The sequence below is a fragment of the Microtus pennsylvanicus genome, chromosome 4 (assembly GCF_037038515.1).
Source record: "Microtus pennsylvanicus isolate mMicPen1 chromosome 4, mMicPen1.hap1, whole genome shotgun sequence".
Classification (NCBI taxonomy): Eukaryota; Metazoa; Chordata; class Mammalia; order Rodentia; family Cricetidae; genus Microtus; species Microtus pennsylvanicus.
In genome coordinates this window covers 39,433,205-39,445,295 of record NC_134582.1, presented here as the reverse complement: position 1 = coordinate 39,445,295, position 12,091 = coordinate 39,433,205, and the positions used below count along the sequence as shown (strand labels likewise).

Here is a 12,091-nt window from a genome sequence, read left to right as displayed (position 1 = left end):
GTTAATGAAAACAAGAAGTAGCTTTTACTATCCAAATATTAGTTTTCAGCCTCCTAGAAGGAGATTGACATTGTGAAATCAAAATTACAGGATGTTCGGAGGTCATTAGAAGACATTGGAAACATTATATCATAAAACAGGAAACTAAATGTGTGTTTCAATTATAACAACTTTTAATAAATGTTTACATACAAATAAAAATATTTAACACTAATATTTTATCAAGAGTGCTTTTTTCAAGACATTGCTTGAGCAAAAAGTAGTTAACTTTTCCATAGTCCCTTTAAACACACCTTGAAACAATAAATTGTACATAGTGATCATATAATTTATTTTTCTAACACCAACTTGATAATCTTGAATTATTTTGTGTCTAAACCCTAGTAAGATATACTACAGCTTTCAAAATCAGTCATACGATAGAGAGTCAGTTTAACACAATTATTACTCTCTGTGAAGTTGCTGGTAAGCAAAGACACAGGCGAATCCCTGCACCCTGTCAAGACTACACAAAAAGTTTCCAGACAGATGATCAATCTCTTTTAAAGTATCCAGATTTGGCTATTAGAAACACACTACAAAATGGAGTCCACAACCACAAATGTCCAAGTTTCCAATGCCAAACAGCTAATCTGAACTCTTCAAAGTACAGTTTAGGTTTACTCAAGTAAGTTTGGCATGCTTTCAGGAAGAAGTATGTATGGTCCATCCTAGAGAAGTGCTTATCTAGACCATAAGCTGGGATCCTTGAGGACAGAAGGGCACACATGGCTATCCACACAGATGAAGAACTATGCTGTGTGTATCTAATCTTAATTCTGGAGCCTTGAGAACAGGAGGGCACACGTGGCTATCCACACACACTGTGAAGAACTACGCTGTGTGTATCTAATCTTAATTCTTTCTGTGAAGCTGAAGCCCACTAATCATATTCCAGACTCCAAAATGTAAAATTGTCAATGTCCTTCACAAAAGCAGAAGTATATATGAAACCATTGATAACTATCTCTCAATTTTTTTCTCCTCTGGATTAAATAGTTTCAGTTATGTGTCCTTCTTCAGAGACAGATTCTGGCTCTGTTATTGAATCCACCAACAGTGAGTTTTCTAAGCCATGACCACGATGATGTACATCTCTTCAAACTGTACCAACTTGGTCCATAAAACCACATCCAAATTCAGTAGAAAAGAAATAAACCAAAGTGCCAGGGTGCCTGCTTCCCATTTATGAAACATGATTTAATAGTTTACTGTAGACATTTGGAATTTTATTTTGGGAAGTCAAAATTTATCTTTAATAATACAGTGTAAAATGGGCTATACTTTTTCGCAATAACATACAAGCCTAATACCTCCTTTCTTGACCTACTTTATATAGTTCTTATAATTAGGCACATGGTAGCAAGAGTTTACAAATACACATAATACATGAGCATATTAAAATGAATCACTAAATGTCATTCTTATCTATAAACCAAGTAAAATAATTCTCAAGAAAATAAAACTAAAATCCCTATGACATAAAAATGATAAATTAGAGGTAAGTGTGCCAAACAAAATGAAAGATTAAGGTGAAAAGAATCTATCATTTTGCATTATAAGATAGAGTCTAAATGGCAGTTGGAGGATACAAGGTATGTAATATTACTAATACACTTTTACCTGAAAGGATTTTTCTGGCTTTAGTTCAATGAAATCCATTATCCTAGGTGGTAATGGAGCCTTGTATGTTCCAGTCTCAGGCATCGATGTCTCCTGAGCTGCCTTCAACCCTTAGCACAGTGAAAGGTCAAGCATATACCAGCAAGCATTTATAAGCTACAATTGCCCCTATTTCAGCTACGAGCCACAGCCTCCTGCCAAGCTTTGCTTGCCGTCGTTCACTTCATTGTATGAGCAGTCTAATTCAGAAATGGCTAGCCTGGGGTCCTTGAGGACACTTATGATTTTAAAGCCATCCTGCTTCCCTACTTAATCACTTACAGGAGCCATACAAGGACGGAACATCAGAGAGAGCTAGAAAATGGTGGTGGGCACTGAAGGAATGGGCAACAAATATCAACACAATTAAATAAAGCAAATACCGCTCACCTGCCAGCCCAGCTGTGCTGCTTGAGGTTCGCCACACAGATTTGAAAAAAGTCGGTCAGAATTCCAAGAAAACCAGTCTGTTTCAACATTTATTCGAGAAGATGCAATATGCTAAGTAACACTCCAAGCCACCTCCCTTTCCCATCATTGTAAATATGGGGCCCTCAACATGGGCCCACAAACCTAATTAAAAATAGCCAGACTATGAATTGGCATCTAGTTCTCTAATACAGAGCAAACGACAGGCATCTGTCCTAATTGGCCACAGTGAACCTAAGGGCCAATAACGAGAATAAATGTCAAATTAATCCAAATGAAGTCAATGAATAATAAGACAAACCAGAAGCACGGATCCTAAAACCTGCAATTACTTCCAAGAATGCAAAGGCATAAATAAACCATAAAAATGACCATAAATCAAGCGTGTTCTGCATATAAATACACTCCATAAATGCAACACACCTGCAAAGTAACATGTGCACATAGGATGTCTATGCATGTAGATATGTATGTTCAGCTATACATAAATATACATCCCGAAAAAGGAACTCTGGATGCCAGAAATGGTTTTTCAACAAGAATGAGTTAAAGTGTGAATCAGAATGCCTAATTCTGGTACTGCCTTAGCAAAAGCAAAATCACCTTATAATTAGGCCAACAAGGTTGAGACACCAAATGTGTTTTTGAGGGAAGGCCCAACCCTGTTTGTGCAAACGAAACGATAGCTTTCAACTACATTCTCTTCTTGCTAGCGCCTTTCCACCCCCTGAATTTGTTGCTAAGCTTGAGAGGAAAGGAATCTCGTGCTTCGGTTGGTATTCGGAGCCAGTTTGTGATAAAAAAATCAAAACATCATTTTTCCCCCAAAACACAAGAGGATGCCGCTCACTTCTCTCCCCAGCAACCTTGCTCTCTCTCCATCCTCATCTCTGTTTCCACACCCCCAACCCCCCTCCTAGTCTGAGACGCGAGTCATTGTTTAAGTCTAGGCCACAGATACCTACACAAGTCATTTAATAACCAGCTAGATGAAGAAGGAAGCCCCATTGCCTCCGACTCACCATGCTGAGACCAGGAGAAGATGCTGGAAGGAGGGAGAGCTGCAAATTGAATCCATTTTCCTTGTGACCGAGTCGGATGCAGCCTCTGAAGCCAACATCAGCAGCGGCTGCTGGGATTTTTTTCCCCTCCCTCTCTGGTTAGCGATGGTGCGACAGGAACCACCCTTTCCAGCTTCACTAGAGTACCAGAGGTAGAGGCGGCAACAGCGGCGGCAGCAGCATCACTTGAGCCTCCTCCCTCTTGGAGGATGGTGTGAGCTCAGAATCAGCCAGGAACTTGCAGCAGACACCTCCTCAGGCTCCTCCTTTCCTCCCCCACCCCCACAGCCCCACCCCTGCTGCGGTAGAGGCAGCCGGCCTGGCAGCTGCTGGTTGCCATGGCAATGACCAATTGCAAGTGGCAAGCTAAGGGGGAGGGGAAAGGAGCGAATCAAGCTGCTGGGGCTGGAGTAAAACTCAGTCTCTGCCTCTGAGATGCTCTTGGTCTGGCCTAAGGTAAGCTTCAGGTAGTTTGAGAGGCGCCAAGGGTGAAAAGGCACTGGGAAAGAAGACCTCACGTTGAATCTAAGTGGAAATATACCAAACGGTTTCACAATTGTTTGTATTGTCTATAAATTTTAGATAAAGCATATTACATTTCTATTGGAAAAAAATAAATGAGAAGATTATATGGGGTGAGGGGAGCCTGTTATCAAGCCAAAGCGCTGCGTCCTTGGTAGCATCTTTTGCTCAATGCCACTCAAGGTTGCTAAAACAAAATTAAACTGCTGAGCTTTGCAATAAACCAGGTAACTGCTGCGTGACTTTACGTGTGGTCCAGTTTGTTCTCAGGTCATTTGATTTCACCATTTTTCCAACTTGTCGTCTGAAAAAAGACCTGGCGTTATTATACCCCCCCCCCCCCTCCGCGCGCCGTCCAGGAAAAGGAAGTTAGAGCAAAACAAACAGGAAATACCTTTGGACAGCCGAGGTTCTCAGCAGCACTAGACAGTGGACAGTTCCAAACCTATCTGGTTTCAGACTCCTGGAGCGAACATTATCCGCAGGCAATTCCCTGCTATTTTCATGGATGCCCTTTAGGAATTCGAAAGCCAGATGGTAGTCTGGGTGGTAGGTAGGAGAAAAGCAAGGGAATTTGCAGTGCTGTGTTCTGTTTCTAATCATAAATTATAGATGACACTAGAATTTGTCTCAGGCAGCAGTTGTTAAAGATTGATTGAGATAATGCACTAAAAGCCCTTGGCGTGTAGTAAGCATACAGTGAATATTTACTATTATTAGGGAGAGTTGTAGAGAGGAATGCTGCAGACACCACTTAATCTAAAAGCTTTCAGGGAAGGTTTTAACAGTTCCAGGTAAGGGAGAAGATACTAAGTGTATGATAGCTGTGGTGGCTGATGATGGTGGTGGCGGTGGTGGCCAAAGATGACTGTCCTAAGAGGTTCCATGTCCTTTTAAATCTGACAAATTAAAACACTGTAAATCTTGGAGAACGAAGCCAAATTTTTTAGATTGGCGTACAAATAGAATAAATGACAACACTGTAATTAAATTAAAGTCGTCTGACATTTGAGTTTGTTCTACTACCCATCTTTCTGCCATTCCTGCACAGAACAAAACTAATCTTTATGCTAATTCATGCAAGTTCAATTGAATTGGCACAGACCGCAGAGATACTAGTAGTCCAGGCTCCGTTTCTACTATTTACTAAAACTATGTTTTAGGCAAGTTTAACTTTCCTGAACCTATGTTCAGTTTTTCATTTATACATTGGGTATACTTACAAACCATCATGAGTCATAGTAAGAACTAAGTTGATGTATGGAAAGCATTAGTGTGATATCCCATGCATTGTATCTGTGTGGTAAATATTGTTTATAGTTATTGCTACTTATTCATAGGCAATAAATTTGAACACAGAAGAGGATTTTATTTTCCTGGATAGGCCTTTTTGCCACAAGCGTGTTCTGATAACGCTGACTTAGAGGTGACCAGGTGTTCAAGAGGAGGGCACAGCTCATTGTTAGCATTTGATATCTGAGTCCCCTCTGAGGAGAGCCTGTCTCCTGATTTGGGCAGACAGCAGCCCTGAGCTCTAGTGTGAGGCTCAGCAGTCACACACAGCCTACTGACATTTCCAAACCCCCACATATGAGTGCTGTACCACAGGAAGGAATGGTTGTCCACACTTCACTTCTTTTTGTCTTCTTTGTATTTCATTTCCTTCTGTCACCTCAGAGGTGGTCTCAAGAGAAAAGAGAAGAAGAAGCTGCTGTCTATAAAGCCAAGACTATAGGAATGGCAGAGCCTTACCATTTCCAGAGCGTTTCACTGTAGGTACCATGACCTGATCCTGCCAAGTAAGGCCTGGGGGACTCTGACATCCTTGGGAAATGTTTGGTGTTTGAACAACTTTCCAACATAACCATTTTAAAACACCGATGTCTTCTCCTCTGCCCCACCATCCTTCTTGCTATGTCTACACAGCAAATCATTGTTTGTTAGCAGTTTGCTTTAAACATTTTTAAATTCCTTCTGATTTGTTTCATCTATATCTACTAGTTTTTCTTTTTAATGAAATTTGTTTCTGACTTCAACAGAACATGGGAAAATCTTAAAAAACTAGAGAGAGGTTGGCCCCAGAGCCAACAAACTTATCAAAAGATACTCAGACTGGAGGGTTATTAGTTCAGACTAGCTGTAAGAACCAAAGAACAATAATAACAACAAAGCAGAGAAAGTAATGACACCTTAGAACGAACCCAAAGGCCAATTGTTCATAAAATACCTCAACCAAATGTATAATGATTTTTAATTAAGAAAAGAAAAATTAAAGCTTCACTCCTTGCTGTTATTGCTTTAATTTGATATATTATAGCATATATCAATGTGTTATAATTATAGCATAGCATGCTATAATAAATTGCAAAATATTGTATGGTTTAATATAGTTACTACAGTATATTCCATAATAGTACATTTAAGGTACCATATAATTTTAATAATGCACTTCTGTCTTAGTCAGAGTTTTTATTACTGTGAAGAGACACTATGACTATGGCAACTCTTAGAAACAAAAACATCTAATTGGGCTAGTTTATAGTTTAAGAAATTTGGTCCATTATCAGCAGGAAGAGAGACTGAAATTGAGGGGGCCTGGTTTGAACATCTGCAACCTCAAAGCCACACTGAGTGACACACACTTCTTCCAGCAAGGACACACCTACTCCACCAGGGCCACACCTCTGAATATTGCCAGTCCCTATAAGTCTGTGGGGGGCTATTTTCATTCAAACCATCAAGTCCGATGAAGTGAGTATGATCTTTAGGACTACATGGTCAAAGGAAAGAACCAACTCCTATGACAGCAAGTTGACTTCTGGTCTCCTCATGTGCATCATAACATTGGCATAGCAAGGAAAACACAGACACACAACCACAATTCACATTACACAAAATAAACAGACAACTGTATAAGCAGCAATGTAACTAGAGAACTGGCTCGGTGGGTAACAGACTTGCTGAACAAGCATAAGGACTGAGTTCAGATTCCAGCACCTACTTAAAAGCTGGATGTGACAGAACTCAACTATAACCCCAGCATCAGCATCAGGGGGCAGAGATAGCCAGAGCATGGGAATTTGCTGGCTGCCAGCCTAGCTGAAATGGCAACCTCCAGGTCCAACAAGAGATCCTATCTCAAAAAAATAAGATGGTGAGCAGAAGAGGATCCCTCAATATCAGCCTCTGACCTTCACACATGCAAACCCTCATATCCATGTGCATACCTATATATACTACACACAGAGAATGTGTGCGCGCACACACAGTCACACACAAATCATCCTGAGCCAGAATAATACAATCCAAATGCAAATATATCTTAAAGAGACAACAAGAAGATAATGGCAGCAAAATCTTTGACAGAAGGAGATAGGAGGTGGCTCACTGGATAAAGTCCTTGTCGTATATGTGTGAGGTCCCCTATTTCATCCTCAGAAACCATACAAAAGCTGGAAAAGGTGTGTGTGTCTGTAACCCAAGAGCAGGAGTTGTGGGTACAGAGACGGTCAGATTCCAAGACCTTGCTTACCAACCAACCTAGCTTTAACGGTTAGTTCTGGGGTCAGTAAAAGTCCTCTCATCAAAAAATAAGACATAGAAGCAATCAAGGAAAGATATGGTGAGGGCAAGTTTTGATTGCTCTACAGGTGGTCAAAAGGACAGGTTCTATCCTCACCTTCACAGAGGGGGACACACATATACACAAACTCTGACATCAACTTAAGTCATCATCTGTGACATCTTAAGAAATGTATTCTTGATAGTGAGTGGTGGGTTACATTTCATTTTATTTCTTCAAGTTCTCTCCCATTTTACTGTTAGCACCAAGATCAGGAAAATGCTCACTTCTTTACTGATGTATTGATTTAGCAAGTGTTACTGCTAGCTGCTGCTGAGTATTGACACTAAGTCTCAGGGATCTACCCACAAATCATAACAAGAACACTCCATGAAGCTTAACATCTAAAGATAATTATATGAGCAAGTTAAAAATGATGCTCAGAGCAGGGAACCCCACGAATGGATAAAGAAAGGATATAATTTCCTTTGGGAGAGTAGGGGATGTATCATTGGAGAAAATTGTGGGGTGGGATGGGAGAAGGCTGTTTCAGAGACAGGAAAGTGTGTGTGTGTGTGTGTGTGTGTGTGTGTGTGTGTGTGTGTGTACAGATCCTTCAAGATAAAACATCACTTGCTAGTGAATCTTCAATTAATCTTTAATCATCCTGGTTCCCAACATGTTTGTGCACCAATTACATTGTGTTGAAAGGTATCATCTCCTGCAACTCTCAACATACATATAACATTTCTTCTGTCAATTTGTTTGGAGGAAAAAGAATTATCAGTATCAAAGGATCTGTAAATCTGTCAAGATAAAAAGGAAGAAAAGCAATCAAAGGATTAGCTTTTTACAACACAAAAAGAGACCCAAGGCCCGGGACACTATAGATTTAAAGTGCATTTAACAATAAAAACCTTTGCTCTGATGTGAGAACAAGAAACAGGGTTTCCTTTCAGGTTCTGGACCATTGCAGAGAACTCAGTTGTAGATTATGACACTTGGGTTTAGAACACCAGCAGAACAGGAACTCTGTCTGCATTGGGATTTTTATTGCTGTGATAAAACTCCATGACTATGACAACTTGAAGAGGAGAGGCCTTATTTCTTATTATACCTTGCAGTCCATAATCTAGAGAAGTCAATACAGGAATTCCAGGCAGAAACTGGTGCAGAGACCATGGAGGAATGCATGCTTACTGATCTGTTACTCATGGCTTGGTCAGTCTTCTTATACTATCCAAGACCATGGCCCCATTGATGGCATAACCCCTAATGAATTGGTTCTACCTACATCAATCATTAATCAAGAAAGTTCCATAAGCTAGCCACAAGCCAGCTAGTGAGGGCATTTCCTCAATCAGGGTTCTGTCTTCCCATCATCTTGTGGATCACATTATGCCCAAAGACAAATATTGGGATGAGTGCTTTAGCTTATTTCTCAGTGTCTTCTGGTTTTAATGATATATGTATATTAGAGAGACAAATAACTAAAAATTGAGGACAATAAAAGAATAGATAAATACATTCCTCTCTAAACTGACTAGGATGCTGAACCCTGAGCCAGTTTTAACCTGGTCATAATGGTAGTGTCAAGTGTGTGATGGTTTGAAAGAAAATGGCACTATTAGGAGGTGTGGCCTTGTTGGAGTAAGTATGGTCCTGTTGAAGGAAGTATGTCACTGTGAAGCCAGGCTTTGAGGTCTCATATATGTTCATGCCACACCCCAGTAAGACAGACCACGTCCTGTTGCCAGTGAGTCAAGATGTAAGAAACCTCGCCTTCTTTTCTAGCACCATGTCTGCCTGCATCCTGCCTTGCTTCCCGTCATGATGACAATAGATAAGACCTCTAAACTGTAACCTTTTCCCAACGAACTGTTTTCCTTTATAAGGGTTGTCATGTTCATGGTTTCTCTTTGCAGCAATAGAAACCCTAACTAAGACACAGTGCTCTGTGAGAAAACTGGAAAGTTAGTGATACTCAATACCCTGAAGCCCAAGAAATCCTGCCCCTAAAGAATTGCTTCTCTTCTCTAAAAAGGTTTGACATAGAAGGCAAAGTTTTTTATATCCCAAAAGAGCACAAGAAAGAGGCCTAACTGGGTTACTTCTACCTTGAGAGAGATGGCTAAGCATTTCTGCCCATGTCAAGAATATTTGGTAGTTGAGGTTAACTGGTCACTTGGTATGCCAAGGAGATTATCCTTCTTGCAGGGAAACAGGAGACACAGACCTCTGTGAGGTACATCTAGAAACAGCTGGGTCTGCATGACAGAGGCAGTAATGTCTTGTGAGAAGGGCAGCAGCTGCTGTATGGATTCTTGGCTTCCTATAATAATCTCTCTTGGAGACTTTTAAGGAAATACTGGACATGAAGATGTAGAAGTCTTGGAAGTCATGGAATAGATTGAGGCCAATCCATGTGAGTAGATCAGAGATTATTCAATGTTAAATCAGGGTTTGGCATATTGTAATTTCAACACAAATACTTATTTTCTTCTATGCTTTTATTGCAAACTTTTTTCTGCCAGTGACAGATTCCTCCTCCTCTTCTTTTTCTGGTATTGAATACCCAGTTGGTGCGCTCTTCCCTGAGGAAGACTATTTCTCCCACTCTCAGCATTTCTTGGTTGCTTATAGTGCTTTGAATAAATTTGAGGCCTTATAGGCTTTTCCTCATCAACTTTAGCATGGCCATTGTGGTTGCCCTTGTTCAGTTCAGAATAGCTTTCTTCTTCAGCAGAAGTTTTTTACAATATTAAGGAGAGGGCTGGATATTATTAGGGGTGTTAGCATCTGCTGCTGTCTGATGTGACTGTCTGTGCCCAAGCACCCAGGCTCAGCTCTGGCCTCCTCCCTGCTTTTACCATATTCACCACACATTTGGGAGACTCTCCCCACCTGTGCACGCCTTTCTCTCAGTCAAGTCTGTCTCCTTTTTTGTTTGTAGCATCTCCAATATATTGTGGCATTTGATCTGCCAGGATACTCTTTGTTCTGTTGCTTAAGACAGGGTCTCACTATCTAGTTAAGGCTGCCCTTGGACTTTCTATGTAGCCAAATATGGCCTTGAGCCCATCTGCCATATTCCTTTCTTTATCTTCCTAGAAGTGGGATTATAGATATAAATTGCCATGTCTGGAATTTTCCATTATACTAATCATTTGTCCCCAAAGACATTATATCATGATGATGTCAAGGGATAAAGATGCTTTTCATCATACAATGTACCAGTTTCATGGAATATTCTGAAAATGGTCTGTATTTGTCTATATAGTGTCTTAGTTATTTTGCTATGAAGAGACACCATGACCACGACACAACTCTTATAAAGAAAAGCATTTACTGGGGTGGCTTAGATTTTCGGAGGTCTAGTCCATTATCATTATGGTGGAATCTGGTGGTGTGGAGGCAGCTATGGTGCTAGAGAAGTAGCTGACAGTACTACATATTGACTCAAAGAAAGTAGTCTGTCTCACTGGGCGTGGCTTGAGCATAGAAGAGACCTCAAAGCCCACCCCCACAGTGATACATTTTCTCCAACAAGACCATACTTCCTCAAAGTGCCACTCCCTTTGGGGGCCATTTTCTTTCAAACCACTGCATATAGTGAGTGATATGCAGGAGATGAGAGATTTGTTTTATGATTCTTCTCTGAATGAACATTTTCTCATTCCAGAGCTGTGCGCCTAAGACACCAGATTTAGAATGAATATTTTATCTCTAATTGTGACTTCTTTAGCCTAAATTATGTTATGTCAAAAGCCTGACCCTTTAAATAAGTTATATAGTAATAGTCTTTATTAATGGCTTAAACAAAAAATAGGATGAAATTTAATTTTCTTTTTAAATTTCTGTCCCTCAAATCAATATAAGTAAGACCCTATATAAAGGATTGTAGGAGCAAATAGTTAGAGATGAAGGAAAAAATGATCCTCATGCTTAGGAGTCTAATATCTTTTGTGACACCATCTCCTCCTCCTCTTCCTTTTCCTCCTCTCCCCACCTCTTCTTTCTTTTTCTTCTCTCACACTGGAGAGTGAACTTAGGGCCTCTCATACTGAATCACCAGTCCTCTGCTTACTTTTTGATGTTTTTGCTAAGTTTTCCAGTCTAGTCAACTTGTGATTCTCTTACCTCAGGTTCTTACTTAGATGGACATACAGGTCTACATTTTCTCCTATTTCTTAAGCTTCTTTCTTTGTCCTTGGCCCTCACATATTCTCCCATTGGATACTTGTGACGGTTGGTATGACTTGGAATTAAAATTAAGCCTTTTAGGTGTTTGAGCTTTTCACCTGTCCATGGTGCCATTGGCTTGAGCCCATGATGAGAACTCTGGATAGTCGGTGTGATTGTCTGTCATGGTAAGGATGAGTCTGATCCTGTATCCTGTGGTGTGAACCATCTACTACCTACTGTGGAAGAAACCGCTATGACTAGGTGAATAAGATGCTGAGAGAAGCTTGTGAGAACCTTTGGACAAAAGCAAATGACAAGGAACAAGTCACTCTTTCTTTATCAGTAGGGGAGACTGTCTGCAAAGCGGCAGCAGGGATCATATTGTCTCTATCCTAGTTTTACAAGTCAGAGTAATAATGAAATTGGAGTCGCGAGATGCTGCCGTGATCTCTCTCTCTCTCTCTCTCTCTCTCTCTCTCTCTCTCTCTCTCTCTCTCTCCTTCACAGCTTTATAGAAACCTTCCTGGTATCTATTCCAGCATGACAACTCAACCTTGCAAAACAAGCTTCACATTGTTTCAAAGGTAAGTAAGACTCCGACCTCTGTGTGCCCAAAATTTCTAGAATCCCA

At 40.4% G+C, this 12,091-nt stretch overlaps 1 protein-coding gene across 2 annotated transcripts in view; it reads right to left on the bottom strand.

The window, feature by feature from the left end:
* The window catches only part of Jakmip2 (janus kinase and microtubule interacting protein 2), a 150,297-nt gene extending 146,866 nt beyond the window's left edge, over window positions 1–3,431 (bottom strand). For both annotated transcript variants that reach the window (XM_075968739.1, XM_075968740.1), the window contains exon 1: window positions 3,153–3,431. The gene's annotated coding sequence lies outside the window, so the exon portion shown is untranslated. The remainder of the gene's footprint in view (window positions 1–3,152) is intronic.
* Between the last annotated feature and the right edge of the window lie 8,660 nt (window positions 3,432–12,091).